The sequence below is a fragment of the Battus philenor genome, unplaced genomic scaffold (genome assembly GCF_028537555.1).
Source record: "Battus philenor isolate CCGP_79_NKW_IND1 unplaced genomic scaffold, ilBatPhil1.0.hap1 SCAF_16, whole genome shotgun sequence".
Taxonomy (NCBI): Eukaryota; Metazoa; Arthropoda; class Insecta; order Lepidoptera; family Papilionidae; genus Battus; species Battus philenor.
In genome coordinates, this window is record NW_027181678.1 from 11,819,741 (window position 1) to 11,840,691 (window position 20,951).

Here is a 20,951-nt window from a genome sequence, read left to right on the forward strand (position 1 = left end):
ATTGTCGAATTTTTTAAACCGGTGCAGGTACCGCTTGCAGTACCCGTATCTGCTTGGCAGTTGCGTGAGATGGAAAGATGTATTGATGATGATGATTTGTTTTCGCAGTTTGTTTATGTCGGAGAGATTCGGACGGAGTCCTTTGGTGTGTCAACCCTGAACCGAGCTTTCGTATCTAGCCTGCCAAATGCGGTTGTGTTTGGCGTGGATTCCGTTTTTCACAAAACACGTCTGACGTGTTGTAATGACTAATTCATATCTACTCGGTTCTTGTAGATAGACGAGAACGTCTTCTCCGCTGATATGTCCAACAATAAGTAAACAACTCAAAGAGATAACAACTATGGGTTTTTTTGTTAAGCAAATCGGACTTAGTCTTTCTGTCCGTTCCACCTTAACGAAATACATTGTTGTATTGTAAAATAAATAATTTTAATTGAAATGTAAATACTAGAGCATTAATATAGGCCTCTTGTTCCAATAAATTTGATTAGTTCAATAAACACTTCAGTAACTTCCTTATATAAATTTTAAATCATAACTTAGCCTTTCTAAAATTATTATGCCTCCCTATGTAACATATATATATTTTTAAAGCGAAAGGGTTAAATTCGAGATGAGTTCCATTTAAAATTGTCTTCCTTAAACATCTAATTGCCCACCTGTGAGACGTGTGCCCTACGTTGGGAAACATTAGTCTAATCCATCCTTTCGGTTTCCTCAACTTCTTTTATATGTTTTAAACTATTAAAACTAAAGTCATAAGGGCCCACAGGCAACCTGCTACAACTTTTCCCATTTATTTCCTATTTCTGTGTGCTCTCCCACCACAATGAAAGAAAATGGCCGACCTGACTGCAGTCAGTGTTGTGCGCGACTCGGCGCGTGCGCACGTAACCGCGTCCATCCATTCACCAAGTTTAATTAACGAAACATAATAGTATTATGTTAAAATATTGATTTCGAAAAACGAACTCGCATGAAAATAAGTGTTTGTTGGTGACAGTTTCAGTGATTACGCTAACGGAATCGAATATTCTAGAAAATTACATTTTTTCAGAAGATTTTGTGCGAATTACAATTTGCCGCGTTCATTTGTCAAAGTTGTATGCGGATTAAAAAGGTAAACTTTAACATTTGTCAACTTAAGTATAGTTATGAAATAAGAATTTTTATAAATTAATAGCAAGCAGGTTGTAAATACAACTATAATATATAATGATGCATTAAAAATATGTATTATTTATTATAATATATTTTCTCATGAGCTTTTCATATACATGCGTATATATTACTATAAATTTTCCATGTCTTAAAAGGAAATAAACAAAGATGATAATTAAAAGCAAATAAATAAAAATTAAATACGTGACTTTCGCTAACAGAGATTTCTTTTAACAATTTTAATTTCATCGTCGTATCCAAAAATTTAGATTAATGAAAGAAGATTCATCTAAAAGTTAATTAATTCTACGGTACGTTGCCTTCATAGCACGAATTCTAAAGATATTTTTTCACTGTAAATATAAATAGAAGTAATATATATAAAAATTAAATATGTCGAAAATTATCAAAGTAAGACGCGTGTATATATATATACATATATATATATATATATATATATATATATATATATATATATATATATATATATATATATATATGTATATATATACATACATATATATATATATATATATATATATATATATTTATTCTGAATCAGACCACAATCTTATTTCCATAATCTGTTGTAATACAGATCCAGTAGATTTCATCTTAAGTCAATTGCTAATTTATTTAGCAATAACATCTTGATATACGGAGGTTGTTTTCGTTTTTGATTGTATACATTTCTGTTGTCGTACCGCGCGTATGTTAACTGCTCGTTACAGCTTTATGTTAGTCTGTGAACCATTTTGAGAACTGTTATTATATAGCGTAGGTGTAACTGCGCGTTAATATCAGACCTGTGTCGATTCTAGCACGATTTTAATTTTTTTATTTAATATTATGTTCATGCTGGCCGGTTGTTAAAATATTTGGGTCATGGATGTTCTTTGTTACCTTTAGACAAATATTAGATGGTTCTGTTGTGTGTAAACATTGGTTTCTTCATGTTTTGAATTGAATTTAACTTTTGCAAGAAGCCGACTCCGTATCGCCTAGGTGCCAAATTCAGTTGCCAAATAACATATTGGTAAAGTACTAATAAATATATACGGAACAGCAATTGTGTCTGTACTATGTATTAAATGTGTCAACGATTTTTTTAATTGCATAACGATGTACCGTAGATGTCGAGAAAATGTAACGTGATGTTTAAAACATTGTATACACATTATGTGTGAAAATTAAGACATGTTTGTACTATTAGGGCTGATCTTTGATATCTGTAGTGTTTTATTATTTAGCTGGTATAGTCGGATACTAAATTATTTATTAAAAAGTACCACATATTTAAAGCCTTTCCTATATTATTAACAGATAGTAATTATTAATCCTAATCTCTTGTTGTATTAATGCATAGACGTCGATGATATGAATGAAACTAAATCTAGAAATTTAACGTGAACTTTACCTATAACAGGGCTGTTGTCTATTTAATAATTATTATGACTGCTGGGACATTAGGATCCTGGAATGAAAACCACGAACTGGTAAGCGCAGTGAAGATCGTCCGCCCACAAGGTGGACATACGAGACCTTTAAGGTCAACAGAAAACGCTAGATGCAGACTGCTACAGAATTATCCTGTTGGAAATCTATAAGAGAAGCCCATGTCCAGCTGTTTAATGTCATAAATGATGAAAATGATGATGAATATGTTGGAGTATTAACGCTGACTTAGATCAGCTCGACCAGTCTGACTTTATCTGAAAATATGAAAGTACTCGTATAAATCACAAAAACTATTGCTAAAATTCAAACGGCTACCCTTAGTTTCAGCATTGTTCCGGCCGACATATTTTTTTAATTTTAGGCACCTAGTAAATGCCGATTTTTTCAAGATATTTTTTTGTATATTGGGGGACCGGAAAGTAATGTCGTTTCTGTCAACATATTTTACAGAAAAACCAATTGATTTGTACCGCTCCGGCATTGAAAATTTCTATACTAGATAGCAAAAGGTTTGTTGATAACTAAGGTGATTCTATGGTTGATTAGAAATAAAAACTTGTTAAAAATATAGTCGTGTGAGTTTAACTTAAGAAAGCGACATTACTTTCCGGTCCCCCTAATGTTTTATATATTGGTTTAAATTTCGCGATAACATTACATAATTCACTTCCCGCCGTCTCTAATAAATTGAAATCACTTTCTGCGATCATATATCTCTCGATACGAGGGTCAAACTGAAAGTTCTTAGAAAATCAAAAACTAAGCATTCTAGCAAGTTATTAGTTTTATTATAACTTTTCAAAATAGCGTCCATTTACATCAATACATCGCTGCATTCGATGGAACCATTGAGAAAAGCACCTTGCCCACTCGGCCTTAGGGGTTTCTTCGACGGCGTTTTGAAACGCAGCCACTGCTTCTTCGGCGTCCATAAAATGTTTTCCTCGAAGTTTTTCTTTTTTTTTAGGGAATAAATAAAAATCGCAGGGTGCGAGGTCGGGGCTATACGGCGGGTGACCCAGTAATTCCACGTCTGAGGTCGCCAAATAGTCGATCGTTTGCCTGGCGGTGTGCGACGAAGCATTGTCGTGATGAAGGAGGATCCTGCTGCGAGGTCGTTTCTCTCGAACTTTTTCCAAGACAAGTGGCAAACAGTTGTTAGTGTACCACTCTGCATTAACCGTTTTCTGATCCTCTAAGACAACTGTCGCGTAATGACCTGTCTTTCCGAAGAACGAGGCCACCATCTTTTTTCCAACACTTCGACCTCTCTTCACTTTAGTTGGCAACTCTTCGGAAGGAAACACCCACTGAGCAGACTGTCTTTTGGTTTCCGGATCATAACAGTAAATCCAGCTTTCGTCACCCGTTAGTATGTCGAACACAGCATTTGAGTCACCTCCGTTAAATTTTTGGATCATTTCTCGGCACCAATCAACACGGCGGAGTTTTTGAGCCTCGGTCAAATTATGCGGAATCCAGCGGGCACAAAGCTTCCTGACCGCTAAATGTTCATGGAGGATTTTGTGCACTTGACTCATACCTATGCCTAGACTTGTCCGAATCTGCTGATAGGTCACTCTTTTGTCAGTCTCTATCATACGCCGCACAACACTGATATTGTCTTCAGTCGTCGCTGTAGAAGGCCGTCCCTCACGCAAATCATCGGTGAGATTAGTTCGACCACGTTTGAATTCATTAAATCAGTTGTAAACTGTGGCACGAGATGGGGCTTCATCGTGAAAAGCCAATCGAAGTCTATCATAACTTTCTTGTTGACTTATATGACATCGAAAGTCATAAAAAATCATTGCACGAAAATTTTCTCGGCTTAAATTCATTCTGACGTGCACAGACAATTTTCAATTTGCCGCCAAATCGTAAAACAAATGACAAATGAATGAAATGTATACTCAATATTATTGGTAAAGAGTTCTATTTTCAAAATTTAAACTTATTTTTTTAATATAATACTTTTAAGTTGCCAGTTCTAAAAACTTTCAGTTTGGCCCTCGTAATTGCTAAGCATTATGTTAGTGAAGGTCAAAAACTTACAGACAATGTTCTCATAATTACATTGAATTTTCTTTTGTTCAATACATAAATCCAACTATAAAATTAATCCGTAAGATACAGTATTCTTTATTTATTATTACTTGTCTTGTACAATATAATAAAACTATTTCTTTTTCTTGTTCTTCGCTTCTTCATCAGGTTCTTCTACCACATTTTTTCAGGCTGTTCCAATTTATGAAAGTTTTGATAAGTATTGCGCCTTTTTGAAATTACGTTAATACAGGAGTTCACCTACTGAACGTTCTCTGTATATAAATTATTTGTTTGCGTATAATATCGCGGATTATTTTATTTACAACTTCGAAGTTTCCAGTGCTTTACAACACATTGATATGGGTATGACATCATTAAACGGAAATTGGTTTTATTTTAATAAATACCGATTGTTGTAGAGTGTTGTAAGAGTACCATATCCAGAAGTGGACGTTCTTCCGTTGAAATGATGGTGATGATGAAACCTTAGAAGATGTAATAGAAAAGAGTTTTGAAAAAAGAACTGATGGGAGTTTGGGAACGACTGGAGACATAGTCCTTCCTCCGTTGCTATGTTTGCTTACTCTATACAATGTACTTGTCTCTACAAAGTCATCAGGCTTTAAATAATAAACAAGTATCGTAAACAGATTTATTCCCGCTGACAGTGTAGCCATACCTTTACAGATGAATTTACAATCATCTCCGTATTAGCAAATGAGCTAATCAGTTATGTAATGACTCAGTGAGCCGCGTCCACACTCTATGTGTTGCTGAATCAGCCCACTCGTGTATCAGAAGTATGCAAATACTTTGATACTTATATCGATGTAATTTAGCATTGAGTACAAACCAAGATTTTAAAAATAAAGGTATTTTTGTTATTTGTAAGAAAAGGCCGGTAGACTCGGCGTGGGTAAGCGCCTCCACTGCGTGAACCTACGATACAGTTAAGATTGTATAAAGTCGCTAATTGCCGGCAGCTTAGATAAGATCAGTCATCGTGACGATATTCGAAGGAGGTCAATTCCTTGCAGTGGACACTGGTTTGTTCTTGAATATATTGTTATTCTAAGATGATTCTTCATCATTCTAGGTAACACCTGAAACTTGGTAAATATACATACCCAAAAGTCGAACTAAACGGTTTAACAGCTCTTTTTTGGTGAGAGTCGCCAAGTTTTGGAACGACCTGCCTAGGTCTATTTCTCCTGATAAGTTGAACTCTGGACCCTTTTAGAGTAGAGTAAACAGGTTTCTTTTTGATGGGCGTGTGCTACCTTAGTCTTCATCTACACTTTCCATCAAGTAAGATGGAAGACAAACGCCTATTCCATTACAAGTATATAAAAATATATAAATTAAAAATTGTTATGGTTTGCAACTTCGATCGGTAAACGTGTTAATCTCATATGGCCTTAAATATATAGGAAACAATGTCGAGAAGTGGCCCGAGTGTAACGGTTACATAAACGCCTTACAAGCGCAGCCAGCGCCCTTTAAGACTGAATGTGCGCTGGGCGAATTAATCACTTGTCCTTAATGTTGGCTGTTGACATTAGCACCGAAGGCCGCCCGACGGAATTCTCAAAGACCTCGATACGGTGAGCAATCTTTAGTACTAGTTTTGTTAATATTAATTCGATTTTTTAACTATCAATTCAAAATTTACATTAATCTCAGTGACGAGAGAAAGGTTTCGTTGTAAAGACTATTATTATAAAATATTTTTTGTTGAATATATTATTTGCGTTCTCATCTTTTTACCTTTTCTATGTCATTTATTTATTCATCTGTTATTCCTCACAAATTCTTTCGTTCTTTCTATTCATCACCTCACTTTCGTCCTCTTTTACTAGAATACTATAGATTTACATATTTTTATGTTTTGTTTTATTTTTATTTCTTTATTTGCTTTATTCTTACATTTATATTCCTTTATAATTTAGTCTTCATACTACATTTATTGCAGATTTAAGTATAAATTTTGACTATTCTTATACATTTGTTTTTGTTTTTGGTTGTTTGTTCCTTTTAATGGTCTCTCCTATGAGCCTTCTGCAGTACTCTAGAATAGGCCTGACTTGGACTCCCCTCATTGTCCATAAGTGATGTAATGTTCCTATATTCGACCCATTGCTGCAATCAAAACTAGCAATCCGTTCTTAACGCGCCAAATACGGGTTAGCCGGTGATCAGGTGCGCTACAGTTTGGTCCAACGCAGGGTCACAGGTTATATTTTACATTTGCTTGGTTAGTTGGTTTTCATAGTTTTTATTAAGTATTACGTCCCTTTTATTCTTTCGTAAATCTCTACCATTACGTAGAGTAACCCACTATTGCGTTATTTTTCATCAGCTGTCCACAGTTTAGATGAACTTCTGATGTTTCTTTTACCCCATATGTAGTCTGTCAATCTCAATACATATCTGGCATATAGCATTTTTAGTTATAAGGCTTTAGTAACAGCAAAAAAAGTTGTTTTTTACTTCTTAATTTATATCGTCTGTTTTTCTATTTCATCTTTAATGGAGGTAACGTTATTATTGTCAGAATAAATTTGGATTACGATTAAATTAAACGAAAGTATTATATATATAAAATTTTTACTAATAATTAATATAATTCAATATATTAAAAATAAATTACTATTGTTATACTCGTTTATAAATCGAATACATTGTTCGAAATTTAAAATTACTTTTTTTAATGGCTATAATTATTACCTAATGTCGTTCAGACTCTATGCAAATCTTCCGGACGTGAAGTATACTTGAACCAAAAAAAAAAATACAAGCGTAGGAAGAAACAGCCTACGCTCACTTTCCGCGCTTGCATAACTGATTGATACTTTGGTATCGTTATTTATTTCTCAATGTCATTCCGAAACAGCAATGTAAAGTTGTGAATATAAAAGAAATCGAAAGCGGCAACCATAAAAAAAATCCATGAGTAGGTGCGCGCGTAAAAGGATCGTTGTGCACATTAAGCGAGAAACAGGTAGACGGATCACTGCGTGATGTAATACGCTCTCTGTTATTCAGCTGCGTATAGGACTTGAATTGCTAACTTGACTGCCAATGCCTGTCAATAAGGCCTAGAGCTAGAGGCCATTATAATGTCTTATATGTAGCCACCATAATATGTTAGCCATAAAATAAGTTCAGATTATTCTGTAAAGTAATATGAAATTGTATGTCCACTTATATACATTTTTTATATGCCCCGAATCCAATTAGTGATACGTTATAACAAATAGAGGCTAGAAAACAATCAGCTGGTTTAAAAGTCGATGAGAATGAATAAAAATAAAACGGCGACGTAGAGAATAACGCCTTATTTTGCCATAGGTGATGTCACGTTTTTGACTCGGTGCCGAGAGAACAAAGAAAATGACGGACATCCGCGAGCCGTATTTTCACATAATACAATTTCGAGCACTGATCATATCGCTGCAATTTGTGACAATTTGCATAAACGGCGAATTATAAACTTATCACTTGATGGTGTCATTTAACCTGTGTCCTGTACGAAGCGAGAACTTTAGTGTCGGAACACTTAGAACACTTTACTATTACATTCAAATATGATCTCTAAAATAAAGACAATACCTTTTAATCTTGCATTTGAGATTATTTTCTCGTACTTTCTCGGTGCATAATAGTTGCTTTATATCGAATAAAGCTTTTTTTATTCATGAAAAATTCTGCATGTCTGCGCTTGTCACGGCTTCATAGAAAACATAACTCTTTTTTTTAAGTAACTGTTTGCTTTACTGGCATTTACGAATACCACGGGCTTATGGGGGCTAAGCACAGAGAGAGCTTAATGTAAACCTTGTTTCAGGTAGCGAACCTTGAAGGCCTCCTCGAGTGCCTCGACTTTGAGTAATAAATATTATTTTCATTACAAGATTGTAAGGCTCAAAGTTCAAAGCTTGAATTGTATAATATTTGAAGCCATTATAATGTCACCTCCCAAAAAATAAATAAGCGTTTTGTTGTCATTTCAACTCGTAAACGCCCACTGCAATGTAGAGCGTGGCGATTATGATATCCATCTCCTCAGATTTACTTTACTTTACTTTATTAGAGATAAACAGTAACAAAAGGCAGTAAGAAAGTACTAACTTAGAAACTAAGAAATATAAAATTAGTTACAATTGTATTATATACCTTATTATATTTCATTATATCTCACTAAGAATATTTAATGATTTAAAGTCAAACAATGACAAAACAAAGAAAAACATTACTAAACAGGGATCAAAGATCCAGCGCATTCTGCTGATCACACCGCAATAATTACGAGTCACAGCAAACCGTCACGTTTCAATGAGGTTTAAATTTTATTGTGTGTACTCAATAATTTCGAACGAAATTGTCTTTTAAAAGATACGAGAGAGCACGAGAATACGTCAATATCACTAATATATGACTTGTGGATGATGGGATTTATCATAATCGCCATGCATAGCAGGCGGTTTAACGATCGTGATATGGTATTATGGTATACTACGGACGTTCCTGCCCATTTACTGAAAACTTGTTTGTGAGCAGTGGCAAACCTATTTAAATGATGCATATAGTGTAAATTATATAACATTGTATTGAGGGAATCAAACCCCCGACCTAAAATCTCAGGCTCAGTCCACACAGTCATAATCGTGTAGTATATATCTCGTCTTAAATTTTATTGATCATTGATAATAAAATTACCATCGCAACTCGATGTTACTCCATTGATAATATCGATTTCGAATGGCTTCGTTCGACGCAATCGATACGTTTTATTGCGAGATCGGTTTTAAAATTTTTTACACATAATGTTCAAAACTATTTCATAAACATATTTCCAAATGCACGCGACATTGGATTCATTTAAATGTAATAGTAAATGAAATATTGGCCATTAGGTTTAAAATTTCTCACAGAACTGGTTTCGCTTGTGACCGGGGGCACGTTGATTGTACATCTATGCGCGTGTTCAAAGTTATTTTTTTTTAATTTTACTTCATATAAAAATCCAGTAATTTTTTTGTAATTCGAAGCGTCATGATCTACAATGCTAAGTATAAGTAATTACACTCACTGCGCAAAAGCACTGCTTAAACAATGCCTCTATTATGTACTGAATAAGGTACTGAAAAGAAAACTTGATTTTATTGTGATATAATGGAATAAAAGACAAAAAAACATTTATCTCTTCTAAATTTAAAAAATGTAAAAATATATAAAATTTTTAATATATTGTCAAATATAACCCAGTATGCGTAGCTTGGTTTTGTTCTTCGAGCTTTAAACATTTTTAGCCAGTAAACCAAACTATTAATTGTTATTTTCATGTTATTGCTATATACATAACAATTATTATAGCTAATAGAAGACTGATGACTTGTAAACCTAAATTGATTTTGTACTTTAAAATGAATGATCTATTACCTTATTCATATCATCATTCACAAAGCGTCATTTATAGTTATCACTTGTGTGGTTCGTGAGAAGAATTCTAGAAGTTTCCGATTTGATGGAAACTTGACAAATTAAACTCCTCTTAAACATCCTTCAACTTTAAGCTATGATCTGTGAAGAGCTCGCAACCAACCCGGAGCTTTTTTTTTTAATTATTTTTACCATATTTTAAATACAGTATAAGAAAATTTATTTCTTAGGTGTATCTCTTTAAAAATCCTTCACACTATAATAAGATTTATTTACAAATTTTTGTTTAATTAATTTCTTACATTTATATTATATGACTTGATAATTTGATTTTGGGGTGTATTGTGATAATGTACACCGCTGCCTGTGTATTTAATTACGAGATTAGAAAAGGAAAATACATAGAGTAATCATTGTTAATATAATAATTAAAATAAAAAAACAGAATTGTGAATACGTAATGAGGTATTCGTAAGATCGGGTCGTTCCTTTCCCCACAGACCACAAGTGGGTCACCACAGCCGCAATTAAGAGAAAGGCTAAGACTAATGAGACGAATTAAGAAGTGCCCTAAGCGCACGTAGCGAATTACACGGTGTTTCCCACGTGAGGGCAACGTGAACGCCTGTCCCGTTTATTTATCTACACATGTACATATTTGTTTATTTGTCACAAATATAGCTTTAGTACTGTTTTTAAATCTTTCGGCAAAGCCTTCGCTAATATAAATTCGATGTTTAATGATACACTTCCGATACAATACATTTTTAAATTAGCGTAACTGCTTTAAAAGGGTTAATGTATACATCATTTGCTGTGAATTAATATTACATTAATAATAGAGTAAAAAAAGAGTTTTCAAAATAGAATTAGTGTATTTTAAAATAGATTATTTTTTAGTATCAGTCCAGCAAATTTGTACTGTCAGAAATTATTTGCCTGTCTCATTAAAAAAAAAACAACTGATGTAACCTATTTCAGAGTAATTAGTTTAAACAGCATGATTGTAATTAGGTGTAAAAGCTTGATAGCTTTTTACTTACAAATGAGCTATACTTACACTCTTTTATAGCTTTCATACCTATAACCGATCTTCGCCATATACGACTAACAGCGTAACAATTTCTTCAGCGATGCGAACGCTCTGACTGTTTAAGCCACAACTCTCTTCATCTAGTCATCGATGCGTCTTTATTTATGCCCACTTGAATAAGATTAACTTATTTTTATTCGTACTTATTAATTACTTTTTAACAATCAACTTTCAATATTAAAATGCGATCAAACCGGCATACATATAATATTTTTTTCTATAGATCTTGACGACATTTGAAAATCAAAAGAACGCAATTTGACAAAAACTTGGATCGAATCAACCTCTCTTATAATATCATGTTTTAATATATTCGGTCAAGTAATTTACAGCTAGCTAAGTTGTGTAGGAGTATGACTGTAAAATCCTACTCCAGACAGAACCTTTCAATGCAAACCGCAGAAGCTATGAATACATTCGTGTAGGCGATCTGACAGATCTATAGTATTTTGCTATTAATAACTGGTCTAAGCTTAATCAAAAATTAAAATTAACTCGAGCATTAGTGTAGAAGTAGCTTTGTGATTATAGATTGCTACTTACGTTTACGTTTGATATCGATTTTCGGGAGTCACTTTGTTATATCACCCAAACAAATATCTTCTAGCGCGAAACAGAAGAGCGAACTCAGTTTTGATAAGTAGATTGCCCCCTTAAATACAATTTCTATGCTAAAGTAATAATCAGCAAATAAAAAATTACAATAGTGGTAAAAGCAAATGTTGAAAATCCAAGAAAGAATTTAAAATATTTGCTTACCAAATGCTACTTATGATTTTGAATTATAAAATCATGGTTAGCACTCTATAGCTATAAAACGCACCATTAATACTTATTGTTATAATAAAATAGTATTTATATCAAATTTCTAATAATTAATAAGTTCCCGCCATAAATTTAAATCTATACTTGTATCTTGTAACATTAACCGCTAAATAAAACTATGAATTTTATGTTAAGTCCGACCCCAAGTGTAATTTATACTTAAATAAATTATAACTAAGCCAAGTCCGGGAACTGTTTCTCGCCACCAATTCTAATGAGACCTCCCACGAACCTGTCGAGTCATTCCCACGTATCCGTGGACCATGGATTAAAGGTTGCGTCAGCTTTTAAGTTTACCTTGATATATCCCTTCCAAAATTCTCTCACGGACTAAATTTCTTTACGATATTCTTTTATTTTCTGATGAATTAACTTGTTTTAATATAAATATTTCTATTCGATCCGTGTTAATTTCAAAAAAAATTCTTGTCAATTATTTATATTTGTTATATTAATATTTTCATATGTTCAAATCTTGACATACTCTACCGCAGAGAAATAATCCAGAACGACATTATACATGGCAATTTATGCTTATTAAGTAAAATTGTAAAGATACACAAATAATGCACATATTTTAAACACTTAACTGTATAAGAAGGTGTAAAAAGTGGTGAATGTATAAATATAATTCAAAGCTTCATTTATTTCCTATCATATTATTTACTCGTAAAGAGAAAACTCTGAAATATGTATGTCTAACTACATAATTTATTTTTTATATTGAAATGCGACAAATGAAATAACTTTTTGCAATACAATCTGCAGGGATAGATTGAGAAAAATAATTAATGTAATACGTAGTAATTCGAATTTTGAAAACGTTTCATCTTACTAAATTAACATTACGTTATTCATTATTTCTGTAACCACAAATTTTTTATTAGAGTGAACCATTCATTATTACAGTCATTGAGCTATACACCTTTTACACATATAACCAATCAAATGATGTAAAAGAAAAAAAAAGTATTTTTATTAAAAAGAAAGAATGCTTTTTCATTTGCAACGTACGAAGGAATTCCAATGTACAATATTTTTAGCTAACTATTTATAACGTTTTTTATGATATTAAAAATTCCTTAGCTAACATATTAACAGTAAAATTTATTATTACGTATGACCGCTGGCAAGCATTCAATATACAAAGATGAATATGTAAAGATATTAAAATTTTATTGTGAGTTTTAAAATAAATATAACTAATTTTTAATTAAAAACAACGTAATTTAACATTTGTTTTAGCAGTGAGATATTTTTATTAATTAAGTGCATAAGGCAGGAAATATGCTTCGATATGAGGATGATAATTTAAAGCTTTGGTAATTTCAGTGAGCTTATAAGGCATGTTGCCAGCGGACCTTGTATGGGAGGCTGAAGGGTGACTTCATCGAGCAAGATCTCACAATGATATAGTGAACTGCGTAGGCTAGAAGCGTCGTAATGGGCAGGAAACATTATTTATTTTTTACATTTGCTATCTTTTTATATTTTTTTTTTCTAAATTAAAGTGCTCTGTTGGTACAAATATAATTATAAATATTTTATTACCCGGCGCTATAAAAATAGTTTCAAAGGTGTGAATTATTTGTAATTAACAATTTGTTTACTATAATATATAAAAAAATTCAGTATAATGTATAAAAATAATTACATTTTAGGATTCTAAGAAAATGAAAATACTAAGCTTAAACACATGGTGGACAAACGACGTTAAGCTCATGGCGTGACACAACATTCGTCCACAAAGTTGAAAGATGATCTTGTTAAAGTCTTCAGAAGACACTGGACATATGTCGCTTCGAACCGGAAAAATTACGAGGGAGGCATATGTCCAACAGCGCAAGTATTGCGGCTGAAATGATGATAATAATGAAGCCTGAAGACGTCATTTCATATTGTGATTGTTTCATATCGTGATTGTGACAAAATTCTGCTGAATATATAAATAAATAATATCGACATGTTGCCATCGATCGTAATATATCAGGTGCACGTTCTACATGTCTTGTCGTTTATAAATAAAATATACAATGTATATAGCCTGAGGTAAATTATTATAAATGTACAAAAAATAATTGTTTTATTTTCTAGTTACGTAAATTGTTAACTGCAGAATGTTCTTCTGGAGCTGATTTCAATCTACTCCATTGCTCAACGTTAATAAATATTAAAATCAGCAGCCGCGACAGTTGCAGGATGTGATGCCCCAATTGGCAGGACTGAGTTGGCAAACGAATCGTTCACCACCTCCCTACGACCACTGACCAGAATATTTAACGCCTTAAAAGCTAAAAATATCCACTGTTTATTTGCCTATTACTCCCGTTTTCATGGATTCCAGTGCTGGATTATTAAACGCCTCCGCTTACATGCCGCATTAATGACGAGCAATGTATGCATACTGTCGAATAACTCGTAAAATATCGTCGGTGATATTAAATACACAAATGGAACGTAAACAAATGGTAGGTGGGTTGAAGCTATGAACAATAAATCGGCTGACGAACCCGCTCTGTTTTTATGCAATGGAGTGTACCAATGCGTTTTAACTGCAGTCAGTAAGAACGTTTCGCGAACAATGTTATTCGCGAGTCAATATTAAGATGACCTTGTAATACTTTAATTCTAACAAGCGACATGAACCAGTATGCTCTTTGAATGTTAATGGGGTGTTTTACTTATTTAAGAATGGTCCAAGGTTCGATACATTTAAAGCCGATTAGTTGATGTATATTTGCAGACTAACATATAAACAATGGTTGATAAAAATAATAATATTTTTGTTTGCACAGAAATAATACGTAACGATAAAAAAATATACGAAAAAATTAAATATCGTTTACTATCCGTTCCTACAGACTTTTTACTGCCAGGACGTTAATTTAACAAGCAGAAAAATTTATTTCTTTCTTTCGATAGATTTATGTTTGTGATATTTATTTATTGACGAGGTATATAGCTAAACTAGTGCATTATGTGTAACTAGAAATAAGCAATGAAATAAATAAACAAAAAATACATTTAATTCGCCTATGAGATCGGCCGCTTCAATTTTTTTTCTTGTAAAGGCGAAGGTACAATATAGTTTGAGAATTTAAACGTCACGATCGTATTAATTTGAAAAAAGACACGTGATATTTTATTGATAGTAAAACTCGCATTTGTTTTATAGCAATGCTACGTGATACGTTTACGTGGAAATACATTTAAAAATAGTCAGCGAATTCCAATGTCGTAAAAAGGACATAATAATAGTTAAACAGGAACATTTAACAACATTTTGATGATGTTTACAATCTAAAACTTATAGAACGTGGATCGAAAAGATGTCATGAAACTGATGGAATGAAACTTAGTCGTTGAAACATGTATTGTTTTATCTATTATAATTATAATACTTTCCGTGTTTTAATTTAATTTTTATATCTTTGTATCGTTTTGTGTATTACTTTTCTGTGCATTTAGATGTTATTGTTTTTAATAAGGAATTAAAAAAAAGTATGTTAATAGTGTCCTTTCATCGGACAATAAGACGCACGGACATCTGTACACGGTAGAAATCCCTTCACACTAAGCGTTACGTTACTGCTTTTATAGTGCGAACAGTCAAAGAGTGGAACAACTTTCGGCCTCGTTATAACCTAGTAGTCTTCAAATTAAGAGTGAATATATCACCATCAATCATATCACCGCTTAACATCAGGTGAAAGAGAGGTGCAAATGCTTTACTTATAAAAATAGATGATGAATATATTAAAATTACATATTTTTAATATTTTTTTCATATTTAGTAATAATTGTTTTGGCAAGCGCACAAACGAGAAACTTCCTTTTACGCAGAGCGTATGTTTGGATGTGTGTTTGTGTGCACTTAAATAATTTTAGCCATGAGACTGCTGTACATAGAACTCATTATAGATTTTTAATAGAACCAGATGTAAGCGGTCTGTATTCTGTATCTTTCGATGTCCTTACAACGTCGTTTCTGTTTTTTGAGTGAATTTAAATGTATATATAAATATAATTAAATTTAAATTTTTCCTATGCCGCGCGTGCAGACCCGTGGTCTAACTTCCAGAACCCGAAAGGCCATGCGGCAATTAGCACGCCTTGTAGCCCATGCTCTGCTATTTCATATTGACATTTAATTTCTGATGACATCACTTTTCTGATTCGATTTCTAAGAGCAGGTGTGAGCAACCTTTTCAATCAATGACTCAATTTAAATTTTAAAATCTTTTGGTTGATTGCACATAATCACACATCAATAATCTGCGAAATTTTATTTATGAAAAACATAAGAATATAAAAAAAATTAATACAAAAAATGGCTCAAGGATGTCGCGTTTGTTTTACATGTTTGAACAAGTCGCTGTGCGAGTAACTCGTCACAATGAAATCGTTTTAGTGAAGTATGTACTAACATTTTATTAAAATAATATGTTGTATGGATATGAGATACGGGAAACTCAATTTTGGAAATGCTCGCCGAGCAGCAAAGGGACCGCGAGCCGCCTACGGGCCACGTGTTGTTCATCCCTGTCTTAAAAAAATACTTGGAAAAGCTTTTCTATTGTTTATGGAGTAACAAATGAATTTGCGATTAAAATCAGAGTGGAACTCTACGTATAAGCTAATTAGCAAAAATAGACCATAATAGCTATTTTAATAATAGCTTCGTGTTAAATATGCTATATGTACGTAAAATAAAGTAAAAACAAAAGAAACTACGCACGCTTTGCCCTCGTAAATACCCCATAATAACGAATTCCTGTACAATGGCTATACAAAAATTACTAGTGATGTAGGCGTTGTAGCGAAACAATGAAAATGAATCTGGACTCTTGCCAAAGTAAAGCCAGCGCTGTTGATCAGTCGCAGAAGTCATTCACTAAAACTACTACTACTATAAAAAAAAACGAAATCCTCCCTATTTTTAGAAGGTGGTATGAATGTAAAAAGACGTCTTTATGGTTTAAATTTCGCCACAAGCCTCTCCCAAAGATCAGCACAATGAGCTGTAGCGACTTCCTGGAACCTTAACTATGTCGTCGAACGATCTAGTGTTGGGCCTACTCACGCCGCATCAAGCGTCTCATTTACGCTACTCGAGAAATCTGATACCAACGGCCCTCAGTTACAGGTGCGATGTGCTCGGCACACTGCCATTTCAAACGAGCAGTTCTTTGAGCTACGCTTACTTACTTACTTACTTCGCTGGCTCAGTGACCCAAAGTGGGTCTTGGCCTCCGAAGCGAGAGACTTCTACTTTCCTCTATCTTGCGCCATCGTCTGCCATTGGTTGACATTCAATTCGCGCAAGTCTGCCTCAACGCGATCGATCCAGCGATACCTGGGTCTACCCGCTGGTCTTCGACTCCTCGGTTTTTCCAGGTACGCTACCTTCACGCTCCGATCCGATCCCATTCGCTCCAAGTGACGAAGCCAGCGGATTCCTTTAGCTTTATGTTCGCCAATGATATTTGGCTGTGCAATATAAAGTCTCAATTTCGGCATTCTTTCGGAGCCTCCAAGATCCGTCTTGATTTCTCGCTGGTCCCAAGATCTTCCGCATGATTTTGCGTTCCGTCACTAGCAGTTTTTGTTCTTCTTTCAAAGTTAGCGTCCATGCTTCACAGCCATACAACAATATTGGTCGTATTACGGTTTTGTAGATACGGACTTTTGTCTACGCTACCTCTTTATATTACATATATTCAATATTACATTGTCATTGGTTTATGTTAGCTGAAATAAATTGAGTAGTAGATATAAAAGCCTTGGTGGTACCCACTAAGCTCTTGCTAGAGAGGTCAATCAGAGAAACGCCAGTAAGTTGTAGTTATTGTTGTAGTAGTTGTTGTTGCTAGTAGTTAGTTGTTGTTTTTTAGTTTTTGTATTAAAGGTTCACTGAAAAAAAATTAAATTAACCCTTTTAATGCCAAGGAGCGATGTCGTACTCCTATTGTTGGTTGTCATGATCACTTTTAGCGCGCGCAGGTGTGTAAAAAGGACTACAAGGTTTTTGCGCAGAGAATCACGTTTGTAAATAAATCTTGTTCATTTTCAATAAATATTTATAGTTTCCTTGTCAATAAATATGTAGTATTCACTTTTTGTGTTTTTATTACCATAGCATAAAATCTTCTAAAGAGAATGTTGAAAAAATTATGAATATTGGTGTATTATAACAGAAACGGTGAATATTTTTCTTGTTCATATAAATTATCTATAAAAATGCACTTTTTTACTGACATTTTTATCATATATTGGTAAAAAATGTTTAGAACTGAAAGAGTTAAAAAAAATCTTTGACAGTATAATGTAGTGCTTTTTCACAAACCTCAAGTTCCAGCCGTTTTTTTTATTTACTCGAAAAAACAGCATACGCTAAACTTATTAAAAATGTACATATGTATTTAAAAGAAAGGAAATGTGGTTTTATAATAAAATAGAAAAAAACAGTTCATCAGTAGTGTTTGTCGACGTCAGATATACGACATTCGGAGAGCCTAAGCTCACTAATGTTTTTCACAAATAGGCGCCATCAATGTACCGCTGCAAATGAAATATATTTCTTAATATCTTAAAAGTTCGCAGAAATATATCTATTTGATATGGTAGTAGCATGTAGATATGGTTAGCTGAGATTTTTATGCACTTATAGCTTGATGTTCATTGGTTTAGGATGATAAAAGTATTTACTACGTACCCATGTATTTTAATTTGAAGGATACAATTACAGAGTTCAATTTATATCAAATTGTGGTCTTCTAGCATTCCTCTCCTGAAATGCACAAGTGATGAATGTTCTTAGTCTGCAAGACATACCTCCGACTTCGACTTATTGTCAGTAAATATAATTAAATTAAAACAATAAATATGCTTAATTTAAAGATCTTTTTTAGATTTAAAACATAACTTAAGTTATGACTTAGTCTCATCGTGTCCATCTATAAGTAGAAATCATATGCATAATGTATTTTATTGTATTTTATGTTGACGGTTACGTACAGATAAATAAATAGTCACACAACTATCGTGTGAATATTTAAAAAAATGTAATCTATTCATTTTTGAGCATGCGAAACACGTGGCGTGTACAAAGAAACACAATTATAATATGTCATATAACAATTATAAAGTATACATTTCTGTTCGTCATTCAACAATGCGATGACTAACTCGCTTTGTGACAGCAATGAAACACAAAAAATCTATGCCAAGGTCGCAGACATGTAAGGAAAACAGACCACCTGTTGTTATAGTCGCAAATGTATTATGAATATATAATAAATGTATATTATAAATATATTTTAGGCTCGCATATGCTATCGAATATATGTTAAATTATTAGTAAGTCAGTTTAGTAAGTTCGACATTTAGAAAGCTTCGGGAAGCTCCAAATCATCTCGGCCAAAATATCACAGTATCTGTAGATGAAAGCCTTTGACCAACGTGTGTTTCCGGTAATGACATACGGATCCGAGCGTAGCCGTTTACGATGTGCCTTATGAGAAGGCTCGAAATCACCCATAGAGCAACGGAGAAGGTTATGCCCGTATCAAATCTTGTATCGTACCATATTAAGACCGTACTGGGAACGTGATAGGATATATGTATACACAGATACATCGAATATAACGCGTTCATCCAAATACCGTACGGAAGATCGAAATTTGCAATTATATTATATACGCACCTCCCGCTTTGCTTTTTGTACACGATTTATTGTTTTATCTGTACTATCTTGTAAACTACTGTATGCATTTAATGAGTTAAAAGTCAATTAAACTAAGAATGTACATTACACCTTTCCTTTACGAATCTGACTTATATTAAACTATTTTTTTCCTCGCGCTACCATGTCAGTTGTGGCTATAAACTAAAATCGCTATATTTGATGTAAAGTGAAGAAAACAGGGCTATGAAAGCTCGTAAAGCTCTCCGTAGGTTCTCATTATTGTTCCCGATCGTTAAATTCTCGGAATGTTAGTTTGTGAATGCTTACAAACTAAAATTAGTAACTTGAGGTAAAATAAACTGACTAAACTAGTCTTGCACAATTGTACGATAAACTCGTGGGATGCCTTGACTTCTTTAGGGACTTTTGATTTTAAATATATTAAATACCAATAAATAAGGATACCTCTTAATCCTGCTGCTCTCTTACTTCAAGAAACGACTAGCATCTAGAGCCCGGAGTCATTAGAGCAAGGCTAAGATATCCTCTGCCTGTCATAAGAGGCGACTAAAAGAGAATCGAAATCGCGGGCGTTAACCAGGTTGGGGTCTTCATCGTCCGTTGAATGAGGATACCGAAGCAAGCTTTACTTCCTCCCGAGATGTGTCCTAACAACTCAGTACTGAGGGGCACCTTCAGTTCCGGTGACTCCTCCAAAGGTACCAAGAACGACAGTAGAGGGGGTTTTGATGGTTAAGAATTCTACATGACCTTATCCTTAACCCAAAGTGCATCTTGATTCCCACTCAAGTGTCCATCCGGAAGGTTTCCTCCCGAAATCCAAAAAAAGGAAGCGACTAACACGTATGCGCATACTTGTCTAGAAGTATTTAAATTGTCTTAAGTTTATAACCTGAATATTAAATATTCATTTATTTAACCCTTTCACGACCACGGGGACACCGGTGTCCCAAGCAAAAATCATGGATTAATTAAATATTTACGTAACCATTGTAAATTATTTTTTTGTTTTAATATTTCGGAAAGTACCTTTTTACTATTTTTTACTGGCAATATAGGATAACTAACACCGTTTATTGTTTATCGTCATCGGAACGTTAGAGTTCTTTTGGCGCGAATGATCTGCTGTTTGGAATAAATAATTGATATTGTAAAAGTGCTTTTCAAGTTTTTACAGTGTCAAATTATCATTACCTGTTAAGTAAATTGTTA

General features: G+C 33.5%; 1 protein-coding gene across 2 annotated transcripts in view; it reads left to right on the forward strand.

Moving 5' to 3' along the window:
- The first annotated feature begins 880 nt into the window (after positions 1 to 880).
- Positions 881 to 20,951, forward strand: part of LOC137919304 (uncharacterized) — a 139,195-nt gene continuing 119,124 nt past the window's right edge. For both annotated transcript variants that reach the window (XM_068762344.1, XM_068762343.1), the window contains exon 1: positions 881 to 1,123. The gene's annotated coding sequence lies outside the window, so the exon portion shown is untranslated. The remainder of the gene's footprint in view (positions 1,124 to 20,951) is intronic.